The sequence below is a fragment of the Podarcis liolepis genome, assembly GCF_965112155.1.
Source record: "Podarcis liolepis genome assembly, chromosome: 6".
Classification (NCBI taxonomy): domain Eukaryota; kingdom Metazoa; phylum Chordata; class Lepidosauria; order Squamata; family Lacertidae; genus Podarcis; species Podarcis liolepis.
The window spans coordinates 60,685,804-60,701,292 of NC_139559.1; the positions used below are offsets into that span (position 1 = coordinate 60,685,804).

General features: G+C 40.4%; 1 protein-coding gene and 1 long non-coding RNA gene across 19 annotated transcripts in view; both read left to right on the forward strand.

Moving 5' to 3' along the window:
* NFIA (nuclear factor I A) overlaps positions 1 to 15,489 on the forward strand; it is a 443,145-nt gene that overhangs the window by 359,729 nt on the left and 67,927 nt on the right. The gene's annotated exons all lie outside the window — the stretch shown is intronic.
* Positions 2,812 to 8,166, forward strand: LOC310710057. The gene is made up of 2 exons (XR_014527769.1): positions 2,812 to 6,616; positions 6,896 to 8,166. It is a non-coding gene; the product is annotated as an uncharacterized lncRNA (long non-coding RNA).

Sequence of the window (15,489 nt, forward strand, 5' to 3'; positions counted from 1 at the left end):
GTGGAGGTAGCCCGGACCTTAGGGGCTGTACAGGCACACCGGCAGACCCAACCTCGCATTTCCACTGGTTTGCCCACATAGCCCTGATTTCCACCACCTAGCCTCATTGGTTTCCTTTCCTATAAATGGCAGACATGCTACTGCCAGGAAGCTAGTGTTCTGGCTCTGATCCAATGGCCAACATACTTATATTCAAGGCTACCTCAAAACCACAGAGCTGTAACCTGTAGCAAATACGGTACATGCATAATATTGGAGAAATTATGTAGATGGCACCATGCTGAGAAGATCAACATGACTACCAGCAATTCCTGTTCATGTATCTACACATTCAGCCCCTATCTCCATGTCACATGCAGTAACACTGTTAGAATCAAAGTTTCACACTCCAATCACTGCATTTTTCTCTGCTGAAGCATTATGCATCTGTAAACTTCCAGGCAAAATGCCCATAAGGAAGGGTTCTGCCCTATGGTTACTGCTACATCTGATGCAATTTTTGCAAACAAGTGTGTTGCCTTATTTGTAGTTTGGGCATGATAGACCAAGCAAAACACAGCATTAAATCCTTGCTCCTAATACTGTACTCATGGAGACTCACATCCATTTACCTGCACTCCAGTGTGCTTGGGGAGCTCTCAGGCCTAAAAAGGCTGGAGTCTGCCAGAAAAGATGAATTTCCTTTCACCACAGGAAGACACAGGGAAGTAAAACAAAGCAGACACGTAGTAAATTATTCCTGCTTTTCAAATACCACTTGCGGTATCCTCCTTACCATTACTTTATCTCAGCACTTTCATCACATAACTCTTGCTAACGGAGAACGAAGGAAAGAGGAGATAATGAGGATACTTGGTAAGGAAATCAAGCGGCGTCAGGCTTGAGTTTGTACTATGGTGCAATTCCGCATAGGCTCCATTTATAAACTAGTATAAACTGTTATACAGCCATAAATACACCTAAAAGCTCTTGGCTTCGGGATTTTGTTTTATTTTAATCTGCCATGATCAAATGCACTCCGTGAAGCTGAATGATATAAAACATTCTGCTTTCCCCTTTCCTTTTCTTTCTCTCTCTCTTTCTCTTTCCAACTGCATTCTGTAATCCAACACAGATGTGATGTCCTTTTTAACTTATGTGGCCCTTTTGAAGGCTGACATATACTGTAAGGTACTGGCTTCTCCTTTAGATATCTTTAAATTGATATATAGGTCAAACGGGCTGCTAGATATTTAACCTTAGAATTAATAATCTTCTCTCACTATTTCTCACCACAGATTAATATTTTTGTGAGGCTTTAAGCCCACAAAATAGTGAGCTGACAGTGCTGATTAAAATTATGTTTTTTTAAAAAAATATTAATATATATTTTTAAAACCCTTTGTTATTTGATAGCAGCACAAGGGTATAACTGGTTGAGTTACCTGGCCTCCCACTCTCTTAACATTTCCCCCCAGTTTATTTTTGAATTTCAAGCTTTGAACCTGATGGGAAGAAAGTTGTTTTAAATTCTGTTAGGCTCTGGTCCCCAGATGAGCAGCAGTGGATATAAAAGAGACTGTGATACAAGGCTCATGAAACTGGGATGGAATTCCAAAGATGAAATAAGAATTCATGATAGATACCCATTGTATGTTGAGGTCCCCAAGCCACCCCCCAAAATAAAGCACAATTCACACAGAATTTTTGTTTAAAGTTTTTGGCATAATTTTGGCCACAACTTTATTAATATACATAAATGTGAGTGGTTGCTTAGGCACTGGTTACGACTATCTGACCCCACCCAGGGACAGAACTGACTTCCGCAACCCTGCGAAAGCCAGTAAGGGAAAACATTTTGGGGAGAAAATGGAGCTGGGCACCAGACCCTCACCTCTCCCCGCATGCTCCCAGGGGATTGCGCTGCCCAAGCCCCACACCAGGGATTCGGACGAAAGCATGGTGAGCCCCTGGATTCCTTTAACAGAATTCCCTTGCAGCAGCAGCATTGGAGGGGCAGACACAGCCAACCCTTACCCCTCCACCAACCAATTTTTTAACCAATGCCAAACACAACCTTACAAGTTGTGACAATTTGCTATGCAGTAGGGGAAAACCAAATGGTACCAGCCAATAAGCCAAATGGACAAAATTCTTACCAGGCCCCTGCCCCAAAAGCAGATGACCCCATGACAGGCATAGTAAGGTCAAATACAAAAGCCCTAAATTAGGGAGGGTGGGCGGGTGAACCGGTGCACACAGCGAAAGAGAACGCTCAATGCTGTGTGCTCAGTATATAAAACCCTTGGTCCATCCCTCAAATTGGCAACATCAAAATTTCCCCAACAACCCAACATAGCCCAATCACAAGCTTGGCCATCTAAATGGTCCACCCAGCTAGACCCAACTGCAACACGTGCTCTCCATGAAGGAGAACACGCTTTATCAAATGTGTTGTTCTGGATTGTTTGTCCTTTCTTTTCCTCAAACTGTCTTACACATTTCTCACACCACTGTAATAATCACATATTCTGCACTTGGTGGCAGGGAAGGAGGAGAAGAGAAGCTGAACGGGGAAAACATGGGAGGAGCATGTAAAAAGTGAGTGGAAAGCCTAGCTATTCCACAGTAAATGTCCAGTGTGGAGGCAATGTGGATACTTTGCTACTAAACATTTAATGCATTTTCAAGAGCAAGCTCACTAGGACCTTGAGATCACAATGCATTAGTCTCAACTGCTACTACATGAAAGAGGATAGCTGTGTTAGCACATTAAAGATCTCTTTTTCACACTCTTGAGTGATTGGTTTCTTATCTACAATCTCAGAATGCTGCACTTCTATTGGATTTGTCATCAATACAGCACAAACATGTATTTATTTATTTATCTAGATAATTTTTACCCCATTCTTCAGCCAAAAAAGGCTGCCAAACCAACTGAAATACTATAGTCCCTTGTCTGCAAGCTTACAATATAAAAGGCACAACACAAAAGGAAAGGGGGGTGGGAATGGAAGAGGAAAATGGCAAGCATACACCAGTTATATAGTAGCTCCTGTAATGGTTAGCTGGAATGGAAACAGTTAGTGACAGGAGGAGCCTCATCTTGCAGCAGATCTGATTGTATGAGCCCTGCTGTCCATCTCCCCCACTAAAGTAGCCTGCTGGAATGCCAGCTGATGGGGAGAGGACCCAGTGGTCGGTTATCAGAGCCAATGTTTTTTACTTGCAAGAATTGGGATGCAAGCAATGATAAAAGCACAGAGCATGTTGAAAAAACAACAATTCCCCCCTATGCTTATATTTCCTCTGTGTAACTCACCAACATAGGGTCTTTGCTTACTGTGATCAGTATAGCTAGTTTTTGAAAACAGTTAGAAAATTTCGTAGGAAGATAATCTAAGTTGTTGAGGTATTTTTAGGAGTCCAGGTCAAAGTTGATGAGCTTCTTTTAGGGGGAGGTTACCAAAGCTGTGGACCTTCACCGTCGACCAATTGGACACCCCTGATCTTTATCAATTGCTGTGTAGAAAAGAGTTTATAAAACGGTAGTCATGGCACTCCAAAATGTACATATCTTGAAAAAACCAAGCCACCACCACACCATCCTCACAAAACCATTGTAGGCTGATGAAGGGGCTTGCATAATGGATATACACTAACATGTAACAAACTCTGCTGAGCTGTACTGTTTTCTTCACCCTCTGGAGTGGGTGTTGGTATCTGCACAGGAACAGGAGGAGCTCAGAGTTCTTCCGCCATATATTCCTGACTACCGTGTTAACTTTTTTCTGTTTCTTTCTGTGTCCAACTGGTAGCTACTAGAAGCACTAGTTGAGCTGACTTTAGTCAGATATATTATACAGAGCTTAGAGAATCATTGCTGAAATCCATGATGATGTATTTCTTTTTGTACACTGTCTACTTTTACAGAGCCTCACTTCTGTTATATCCAACAGGCTGCAGCCAACAAAAATCTATTAATGAATATGATGCTACAAAAAATGCAGCAGGTCAATAGAGGTACTTGAGACACAGTCACAGTCTTTTTCCATTGTAGCCATTAAGTAAAATAATTAAATACCCTTCATTTGCTGTAATAGACGTAGACACGATGACAGAAAGTGACCGTTGGATCAATATGTCTCTCTTTCTTCTGCAATTTATGAAGGAGCTGGTGACCATTATCTGTGACAATAATCTGTTTCATTGACATTATTGCCTTAGTACCACAAAAGTTAAAGAGGGAAGAACTGTCTGAAAATTGCATCCATCTTTTTTTATTATTATATTGGACAGTGTCTTCTTGGCTTTCCTCAATCTTTGGGTCTCTTCCATTATTACCTTAGTAGTATGGCACTCGTTCTAGCATGTGTCCTTCCCATACCACCCCAGTGACATTGGAAGTCCCTAGTCCTGTAGGAGGAGTCCATGCAGTGGCTCCTTCCCATGCTTTGTTGTCATTGTTTAGTTGTTTAGGCATGTCTGACTCTTCATGACTCCATGGACCAGAGCATGCCAGGCACTCCTGTCTTGCACTGCCTCCCGCAGTTTGGTCAAACTCATGCTGGTAGCTTCAAGAACACTGTCCAACCATCTCATCCTCTGTCGTCCCCCTTCTCCTTGTGCCTTCAATCTTTCCCAACATCAGGGTCTTTTCCAGGGAGTCTTCTCTTCTCATGAGGTGGCCAAAGTATTGGAGCCTCAGCTGTCCTTCCAGTGAGCACTCAGGGCTGATTTCCTTAAGAATGTATAGGTTTGATCATCTTGCAGTCCATGGGACTCTGAAGAGACTCCTCCAGCACCATAATTCAAAAGCATCAATTTTTTGGCAGTCAGCTTTCTTTATGGTCCAGCTCTCACTTCCATACGTCACCTTCCCATGCTAGCATTGCCCAAACTACCAGGGCAGTGTGGACCTGGTGTAAAGATAGATGCATTGCCAGCTTCTCACTTTATCAGAGCAGTGCTGCAGAAACTTTCTTTCCATTGTGGTATTTGTTCCAGGGTCAGGCCATAGGCCTTCTAGTCCTGTATTCAGTGTGCAACAATTGCATGCTATATAGCTTACAAGCATAGTCCCAAGCTGACAAGGAATCTATGAGTGTCCTCTCATGCCCACGGCATTTTGTATTCAGAGGTATACTACCTCTGTTATTGGACATTTGTCCATTGATAACACCCTACCTTATTTAAATTTGTCTATTTTCTTTTAATCGTCAAAGCTAGGTTGCTGTTGGCTCCGAGGCAACACTGGCCTCTCAGAGAGACCTTTTGTGATTCTCAAATAAAGAACCTACCAGATGTTCATAGAGTTGGAAGGGATCCTGAGGGTCATCTATTCCAACCCCCTGCAACTAAAGCATCCATGACAGATTGCTTTCCAACCTCTGCTTAAAAACCTCCAAGGAAGGAGAGTCTACCTTCTTCCAAAAGAGTCTGTTCCACTGCCAAAGAGCTCTTAACTGTCAGAAATTTCTTCCTGATGTTTAGTCAGAATCTCCTTTTCTGTAACTTGAATGTATTGGTTTGAGTTCTAGTAAAATGCAACACATGAACTGTTGCAACAGAACATTAAAATACTCATCCCATTGGGTGCAATGCAGTATAGACAGATAGCATCCACACCCAAATAAGCAGATACACATTTGGGTGAGGTTCATGATCCAGAAGGGACGCGGGTGGCGTTAAACCACAGAGCCTAGGACTTGCCGATCAGAAGGTCGGCAGTTCGAATCCCCGCAACGGGGTGAGCTCCTGTTGTTCGGTCCCAGCTCCTGTCAACCTAGCAGTTTGAAAGCACGTCAAAGTGCATGTAGATAAATAGGTACCACTCCAGCGGGAAGGTAAACGGCGTTTCCGTGCACTGCTCTGGTTTGCCAGAAGTGGCTTAGTCATGCTGGCCACATGACCCGGAAGCTGTATGCCGGCTCCCTCGGCCAATAAAGCGAGATGAGCACCGCAGCCCCAGAGTCGGTCACAACTGGACCTAATGGTCAGGCATCCCTTTACCTTTACATGATCCAGAAAGAGATGTATCCACCCCCATCATAGATTTCTTTACAGCTGGATTGGGGCAGATTTGTGGGCTTGGAGTCAAAGATAGCAGCCATAATAATGCTACAATTGGTCCCTTGCACAATCCAGTGTATTATGTGTCATGTGCTGTAAAGTTTGTCTTCTCAGAAGGGGATCAGGAAGAATCTGGGTTCCAGGATGATTAAGTAGCCAGGAAACTGACATTAGAAAAGAAACTAAATGGAAGCATACTTGCAACAGCTCCAGTTCAGTAGAACATGGCTGAGGAACCTTTTTCAGACCACATTCCCTTCAGAACAACCTTCTGATGGTCACATGAGTGGTGGGTGGGGCCAGGGGCAAAAGTGGGTGGAGCAACAAATGTAAACTCTACAATTGTACAGTAGCTTAATTTCACACAGTGCTTAATTTTATTCTCTATCAGGTGAGCAAGAGGCGTTATCAGAGTTCAGGGACACATTCCAGGCATGCGTAAACACTTGGGGGTTAAAGCAGGGCCAGTGTGGGGTGGGGTGTAGGGAGACGTCCGAGGGACAGAGGCCAAGGCCTGGTGGGTCGCAATCCCCCTGCTCCAGGCCTGAGGTTCCACACCCCTAGAGTAGAAAAAGAATAACCGCTCCCCGCTTAAAACGGGGGGCGGCCTTTGCGTGGATGCGTGCAGCCCCTGGATCTGGAGCGGCCCCAACAGCATAGGCTTGGCTTTGCCTTCCCTCAGGTGGGATACCTGGAGGTCTCCGCCTACCTCAGTCAGTTGTCCAATCCCACCTGGGGGAAGCGTTGCCAAGGAGACCAGGCCAGGTAGGGGAGGGATTACCTAGACCACACAATAGAGGGAGGATCTTACCTAGGAATCCTCACTTGGCTCCAGAGCCCCTAGAGTAGAAAAAGAAAAGGGTTTTAATAATGGAGGAAGAGTAGGGCTGGGAAGAAACTTGGCACAAATTTTCTGTTTTGTGACCAATTGCAATAAAGTTCCCACCTCTTCAATGTAGTACAAGATTTGCAATAAGAAAACATAGAAGTATTTTCTTTTGTCTTCAATATTTTTAAATGTGCCCGTAACAACCTATGTTCCATAATAATATTTCATTTTAACTTTTATTTTCCTGCACACCTGGCTCCATAGTTGCTTACGTACTCCTTTACCATTAAAAAAAGTAATGAATTTAATAAACAGTTATAGACAGTGCTGTTTTTCTAGAAAAAGAGGTGCTGGAACTTACCCATGAACGCCTCCCTCGTTCTCTTAGAATGACACTGGCACCCACCTGAGAGGTGCCGGAACTGACTACCTGTGAGTTTCCCCTGAAAAAAAGCCCTAGGTATAGATATATTTCAAGATAGTCCAGCATGTATTATAATCCATTGAAATAATTAAACCTCATTATGGTGTTGTGATTTATTGCCACGTTTCAGCTGAGCGTAATAGCCTAGGTGTCCTTGTTCCATCAAACCTTTAACATACAACTATCCATATGGCCGGTCCAAAGAGATGCTGCTTTTGTAACCTATTTCAATGCCAGCTGTGAAAGAGATGGAAAAAGTTACTCATGCCTCCTCCCTGGAAGTACAAATTTAGCTGAATGTCTATGACCCTTTTTGCTGATGCAGTTCTTGTGTCACAATCACTGCTGCCCTTGTGGGCTCCACACTGGAATACTGCAATGCAGGTACCCTTGAAAACCAATTGAAAAACTTATAGGTAGAGCAGAATGTAAGTACATCTTTATTTTAGGACAGCAAATTGCTGAAGAATACTGCCTCTGATATCTGAAATACTTTCTTGTTTGCCCTTTGCTACATTTCAAAATGCTGAATTTAGTATCCCAAAGTAAAAACAAACAGTCACTATTTTTTCTTAGATTGTTGCTGAGGCAAGTGGTTTTAAACACAATCCCAAATTTCATCCTGGGGCTTATATAGAATGTTCTCTCATAATTAGCAAGAAACAGTGTACAATAGAACCCCAATGACTTGTCTTTTCAGATCAGCTATGTTGGCAGCAGAATTCTCCTATATTTAAATTTCTTTTTTATTGTAAGACTTTTCATAGTTACACTATTTATTTGTACAATTGTCAAAACCTTTTTAGCTGACTTTTCTGGCCCAACAGGCCCTCAAAGGCAGCCAACAATCATGAAAATAAAATTTAAGCACCACGTCAGTATTATAAAATACAGTCTCACAATAAAAAGAACTCTACCTGTAGATTGACTTCGTCATACACACTCAAGATTTACAGGGCAGGTCTTGTTTTGATAAATAAATCACTTTTTAAAATATAAAGCACCTCTTCTTTTTTATACTGTGCCTTTTAAAAGATGTAGTTTGCATGTTTGGGACACATCCTGCTAACCCTGTTGAATAACAGGGGCATCAATTGTCTTTTTAGAGCCATTTAAGAAGTCTGAATTTCTCCTTGTTTTTGTGTTTTAGTTTCTTACTTTACTTAATAGTTTTTTGTGACGTAGAGTAAAATGATTAAAACACAAATACAGCATTGGTTTCATTAGGCTTTGTGAAGTGGAATGTGAGGGTGTTGGAAGATAACTGTAAGCTGCAGTCATGCTCCTTTTGAAGAAAGAGCAAGAAGTATGTGGAATATGTTGCTCTCAGTGTAAGATAAGCTGGAGTGTGTTAATCAAATATTTTCATGATATGAAGGCAGTTAAGAAAACAGTAAAAAAAAATTACTAATTGCTCTCTTAAGTAAACAGATCTATCATTAGGTTGTCAGGGAGAGTGACATTGAGCAGAAACACCTTGCTAATCCCCTGAAGATAAGTATTTAACGTAATTAGGCAGACAGTGTCTCTTTTGTTGAATGTAGCATTAATCAGAAGGAAAACTCCAACTTTACAGAAAAGAGCTTTTCCTGATATGCCTTTGTGTTAGAAAGCTTCTTACACTTCTTTTGTCAGGACACCGTACTTGTAGTAATGACAGCTACAGTTCTTTGGGTTTGTATGATGGACCATTTAATATGAGAAAAGCATTCTTATTTTTTCATACGTATTGTCACTTATTTGTGTGGCTGCGTGATATATTAGGTTAAAAAAATCACTGTATTACATCAGGTTGTTTATATATTTATCGTTCTGTTAGTTACAAGTGGGGGCAATGGCAGTGGGGGTCTCCAGATAGATTTGGGGCCATGAGGGGTTAATCTTTGTTTTCCCTACCCCCCCACACACACACCTGGGGCTTTCATTTGCCCTGATTTCCTTATTTTAAATGGCATTGGATCGGATGCAGAGATCCAGTGAGTTGAGTTATTCTCATGGAAGGGAAGGAAGGCAGCTTTTGCTGATTCCCTCTCCTCCCTGCAACCCTTTTCACACACCGTGGAAAAAAATCTGCTTTCCTTCCAGAACAATGTGGAAGTGGCATGAGTAAGGGGGAATAGATACTCTTTGTTCAAACCTTAATTTTAAAATTTGCAGCAAATAGTTGCTTTAGGTGCGGTGCTTCTCAGATGGAAAATGGCATGGGGGAAAGAGCTAAATTTCCCTTGTTCCACTCTCCAACCAGATCAGGGCCCCCAACAGCTGCTTTGTGTAAAGGAAACACAGGACTCAAGCATCAGATCCAAACACATGATCAAAGTCACGTCTGGTTTGACATCTCCTTTCATTCTGAGTAGCTCAGAAGGCTTTGAGGGGAAAGGATCGAGTTAAAAGATGATAGGCAGACTTCTCAAAGTAACAGGTAGAGGTCAAGTTGGTTTATTTGTTGGGCAGAACAGAATGTAGAGATGAAAAATCAAATGCCCTGCTGTAATAAGGGTTTAGGTGAAAATGCTGACTGGCCTAAGTTTTGATTCCAGCTGACAGAACCTTTTCTAGTGTTCATTACTTGATTTCACAGTTCAGGCAATTTTAAGAGGCTTAGCATTATATTCTTGGTCTCCTCTATAAAACGTTTTGATCGCTTTCTAATTTTTGCTTTAAATAAAGTTATTGGGGTCCACTATCAAACACAGTTCCACATTTTAAGTTTCCGTAAAGTCAATATATAATCGCTGTACAAGAAACTGAGGTGAGCTGTTAGAAAGTTGTGTTGTTTCTTTTCTTCCTGTGACAGTTTATGTTACTCTTAGTGATTCATTTGAAAATTCCTCCATACCTTGATGCAGTAATACCAGTTAATGTTCTGTAAAAAAAAAAAAATCACACTCTGGCTGGGCCCCTCTCTACACTTTTTGGGCACCTGATAGAAGTATACATACAGAAGTGGTCCTTTAAGAAGGGATGCAACAGACAAAGTCACCAACCCATGCAACATTTTACCTATGTAGGATAGGGAAACTGAAATAACTCATCAGTACACAAAAATGTGCTACAATAATATTGCTACTGTGCTGTGATAAATGCAAACCTTCTGAAGTTTGGGAAGCATTGTTGTAGAGCAGGGATGAGAAACCTGTGGCCTTCCAGATGCTGGAAAACAGCTCCCATCATCCCTGACTATGCTAGTTGAGGCTGATGGCAGTTGTGCCCCCAAACATCTGGAGGGCCACAGGTTCCCCATTCCTGTTCTAGGGAGAGACGGGAGTCAAAACCATTCCAAATGAACAGGACAGGTGGCTCAGGACAAGCCACGGCAAAATTATCTGGGGGGATGCAAGAATGAGCAGAAGTAATAGATCAAGGCTGCAATACTTCAGAAGGTCTTGGGTACAGTAGTCCTTGCAGTTGGGAACCTAGGAAACACGATCGCCTAAGCACTATTTTCAGGCGCTATCTGAAAATAGAGAAACTTCCCAACCCCTTTTATACTAACTTAGAATGTTGTTGTCTTATGGCCACCTAGGTAAGGTTCAGATCAGAATCACAGTGCTGAAAAGGGAAGGATTTAATGGAGGGGGCAGTGCTACTTTCATTTGAAAAAATGGTACAGTAGTACCTCGGGTTAAGTACTTAATTCGTTCCGGAGGTCCGTACTTAACCTGAAACTGTTCTTAACCTGAAGCACCACTTTAGCTAATGGGGCCTCCCACTGCTGCCGCACCATCACTGCACGATTTCTGTTCTCATCCTGAAGCAAAGTTCTTAACCCAAGGTACTATTTCTGGGTTAGCGGAGTCTGTAACCTGAAGCGTATGTAACCCGAGGTATCACTGTACTAGGGAAAGGATTAAAGTAAGGCAACACAGAGTTGTTTCCAATAAGTGGTTTCAGAGAGCATGGTGAAAGGAAGGGGATGCACTGGGACAACTAGAAGTTATGTGTCCATTTGTGATCTGGCATCATAACAGAACAGATTGTGTAGTCAGTCAGTACAAAAACTATGCAAATGGAGTAAGGAATTCAGTCATGTTTGTGGTTCCTGGATTAATGCAGATTCAATTGGGTAGTTCTCTCCTCTTTTTTCTGGTTCCCTTTTCTCCATTCCTCAAGAGCTCCTAAGTATTGGTAAATCATGTCACCCGACAGTGCATCTCTGTGCTGATAAGATTAATTTTGAACAATTATTATTTATGTTTAATCCTGTTGAGATATAACACATTCATTAATCAAAATGTATATTAAATAGCTTCACATAACAACAAATTCTCCAGATGTTTTTATCCTAGATTCCTTGCTAAAGTAAAATGTGTTTAAAATGTTGCTATAATGAAAGCTGTAGTTCTAAATAAACTTGAATTTGTTTAGGTTATCTGTCCTTATTAGTATAGCAGAAATAGTTGCAACATTTTTAAACCTCTAAAAGTTCAGTATCTGAAATAATAGAGAAGAGAATCATATTCAAATCCTTTCATTCACTTGCAGTTTACACTCCATTTGCATCTTGTAAGGATGTGGCTGAAACATAAGCCTATTTTTGATCACTGATTTCCAAAAGTTTCATGCCTCAGCTGCAATAATAGGCAAAGACTTGGTGTTTGAATTTATGATTGTATCATTTGCCTGTCATTGTATTTTCCACCTGCAAAGCTTCCATAAACCAGTGTATTCTGAATAGCCATGATTTGTTCTTACTGCTGTATGTAATCTATCCAGTAGAGTACAATCATGGTTGCAGAAATGGCTTTGGGAGACACCCAGAAATTTAACAGTAAGACATCTGAGGAAAAGGAACTGTAAAATATAATGGCACAAAGTGTTATGGTACTATAGCATCTGAAGAAAATGTTAATGACATAAAATTAGATGGGGGTATGTGAGGGGGAGGGGTACAGAAGGTTCAACCAACCTTGGATTGTTTAGCTTTAATAAAAATGAAGCAAAATGGTTGTAAATGCAGGAGGAGAAGCTCTCAATGAATGAATGAAAGACATTTCATGTTTTGTAGTAATACCCAGGAACGGTGGGGGAGAAGGCTAGTAAGAATGCTGATGCTTCTTGAAAAGGTGTTTCAGTAGCTGCTCCAAAAGGAAGCTGCTAACATGCACAGGTGTTTTTTTTAAGAGAACTAGAAAACAATTTAATTTCTCTTCTATATGCCATTTGCATGTTTTAATTATTCCACTTTATGTTTCTTAAAATAATGATTATGATGAATTCAGTTATCATGCATAGTGGTATCAGTTGGGTGCTGAGATAGTTGTTAACCGCTGTTAGAGCCCGGTAAATAGATTAGGTGTTTTAAGAAAGAAAAAGAAGGTTCAACATTTTGGTTGATGTGTATAGTTGAATAAATGGTGTTTGGTTACTATTTTTTACTTTCATTGCACAATGGTTATTGTAATGTTCATATGGTAGATAAAAGTAATAAGTTAAGAGCCCAAGAATGTATGGGTCAAAACAATCCTCCACGCAACTTTGCATTACTGATTCATATGCACATTCAAGCAGAAGCTGGACAGACATCTGTTAAAAATGTTCTAACAATCACACCTATCTTATGCCAGTAAGGCCCACCTCATAATTGATAGATTTTGCTTAACTAATAATTAAATTAACTTTATGTTAGCATATGGCATTGTTTTTGAAATTTATTTTTATTTTGTTCTTTCTTTTACGGCATTCTATTTTTCTGGTGCAGATAGGTTTTCTTATAGATTGTTTAGAGAGCCCCTCTATAATTGATATAGTATAGAGGCCAGTGGTTCCCAAGCTGGGGGCACCTGCCCCTTAGAGGGTCAGCTCATTTAAGGGAGGGGGGAGGCTTCTTCATAAGGCAGGCGCTTTAAGTCCCATTGGAGTAGCTTCTCCCCTCCTTTAAATGAGATGTGTTTAAAGAACCACTTTTTTTTCAAAGAGCTTTAAGAGAGACCCACCTCACTCTACTCCTGTTGTGTCTCTAGAGGGTCAAACAGGAGCAGGGGCTCAGCAAAATTTGGACAAAGGGTTAAAAAGGGGCTCTTCATACTCAAGAAAGTTGAGAACCATTGGTTTAGGCTACACGCCTTCATCTCTTGCATATATTTCTCCTGTTGATAGACCTATCAATACCCTTATTTATGTTGATATGAGTATTCAGTAACTTTCATTCATATAGCAAACATGGAACTGTTCTGCATCATGATTAGAAAGGTATTCTGAGGTGGTTAATTAATCAATCTATGGCATTTTAAACCGGAGAGGTGTTGTTTTTGGTTGTTATTATGGTATGCATTTTTGTGTTTTTATATTGTACACTTCCCTGTGATCTTTGGATAAAGGGTGGTATAGAAATTTAATAAATGATAAAAATAATAGTTCTAGAGTGACACTGGATTTAGCATCTAGAAGTACACTGAATTTCACCCCCCACCCCCCAATCTTTGTATTACTTTTGGGAAGAGAATAGAAATTGTGACGTTGTCATTTTTGGTAGTGATGGATGATTTACCCTTAGCAGAACTGTTCTTCAGCTTGGGAAAATGTGTAAAGGTATCCACTGAGCAGACAGATATTGTGAACAGAATTCATATACAGCTTTCTGTCATTTACTGTATTTGGAGAATGCCCATGGATCTTTTCCTATTATGTAATAGGAAGCATTGATATTTCCTGACTAGCGAATACAAGAAGGTTCAGGATTTTAAACTATTGTGCTGCTCTACTGATCCATAGAAGACGATGAATATGAAATATTCCTGCACCCACACTACTCAGTTGGGTTGGAGGTTTGCGAACTGCAGAATTCTGAAAGGCCTTCCTGGGAGACTTCATCATCTATTCCATGACTCCACTAACCTATGATTCCATTTTTGCTTGCATTTGTGCATTTGGTGGATGGACATGACATGCATGAGTTGGAATGAACAAAATAGCTTTATACTTAGGAAAATGACACATTAATGAAAATTTAGACAGCTTTAATTTGGAAAAATTGCTCCAACTTATAGTAATACAAAATTGATATGTGTACACCCATCAAGATCAGTATTGTCTAAATTTTCTTTTTATTGTATACTATATTTAAACTATTAACTAAAAATAGAGTAAGGAACGCATTGTTTTCTTGAAATAAAATTATTTTGTTCTTTTTATTGCCATTGTGAGCCTGAGAAACATAGCTAGTTTAATTTAGATCAAGTGAGAACTGATATGGACAAATTGTTGTGCATTTCAATGAAAAAGCCGAATTAAAAAACACAGCAACCCAAAGTTCCAGCTGTTGAATTTGTTTTAAAAACACATAACTTTCATTTTACATTAGTGAAGTGTGTTTCCCATTACTTCTACCACTAAATATTGACAGAAGATAAAACCATGGGAGTCCAAATGCTTCTAAGGTACCTTCACACTAGGGCAGTTAGAACACTGTAAGTGGCTGAAAGTGCTTTAACATTCATATGTACTCTTCTTAAAATGTTACATTAAAGCACTGTAGGCATGGGTTGTACCATTAGATTGCTTTACAAGAAAACCATTGGGTGCCCATTGAGCTAATATTCTGGTGCCCCCATATGCTTCAGGACTAGATGAGTTGCAAAGGCATGTAGCCGCCTCCAAACAATGCTAATCCATTTGTGAATCCAATGCCCTGTAGTTGCCACTGCAATATGCATCCCAAAGAATAATGGATGCTTAATTTGATGTAGACTAGTACAGGAACTCAAGTACATTTATAAATTGCCACTATAACTAAATGAAAGAGGATATTCTCAGAAATATGCAGGCTGTGGGAGTTATCTGACTTAGTCATAGTCAGAGTCCATTGGATAAAATGGACTTAAGTTAGTCAATACTAAGTTATGTCCATTGATTCCATTCAGTTTACTCTGCGTATTAGTCAGATACCACATGATATCAGGAACATTAGCATAAGATGTGCTAAACTAGCATTTTGGTTTTAAGTTTATTTTTTAATTGCAAATACTGACAATCTTTGCTGTCTTAAGAATAATGTCATGTGGCTGTGATCATTTTAGAAAAAACTAGGTTTATTTTGGCTTGTTCCTAGAACTTTTCTACTTGCATGCAAGCTCTTTTCCTGCTTTTATTAACCCATTCAGAGAATGTTTCAGTTCTGCTGCTTAGACAGAGCACCATGCTCATGCACCATAAAATGTGAATGATGCTATTTGCTTTGCAACAT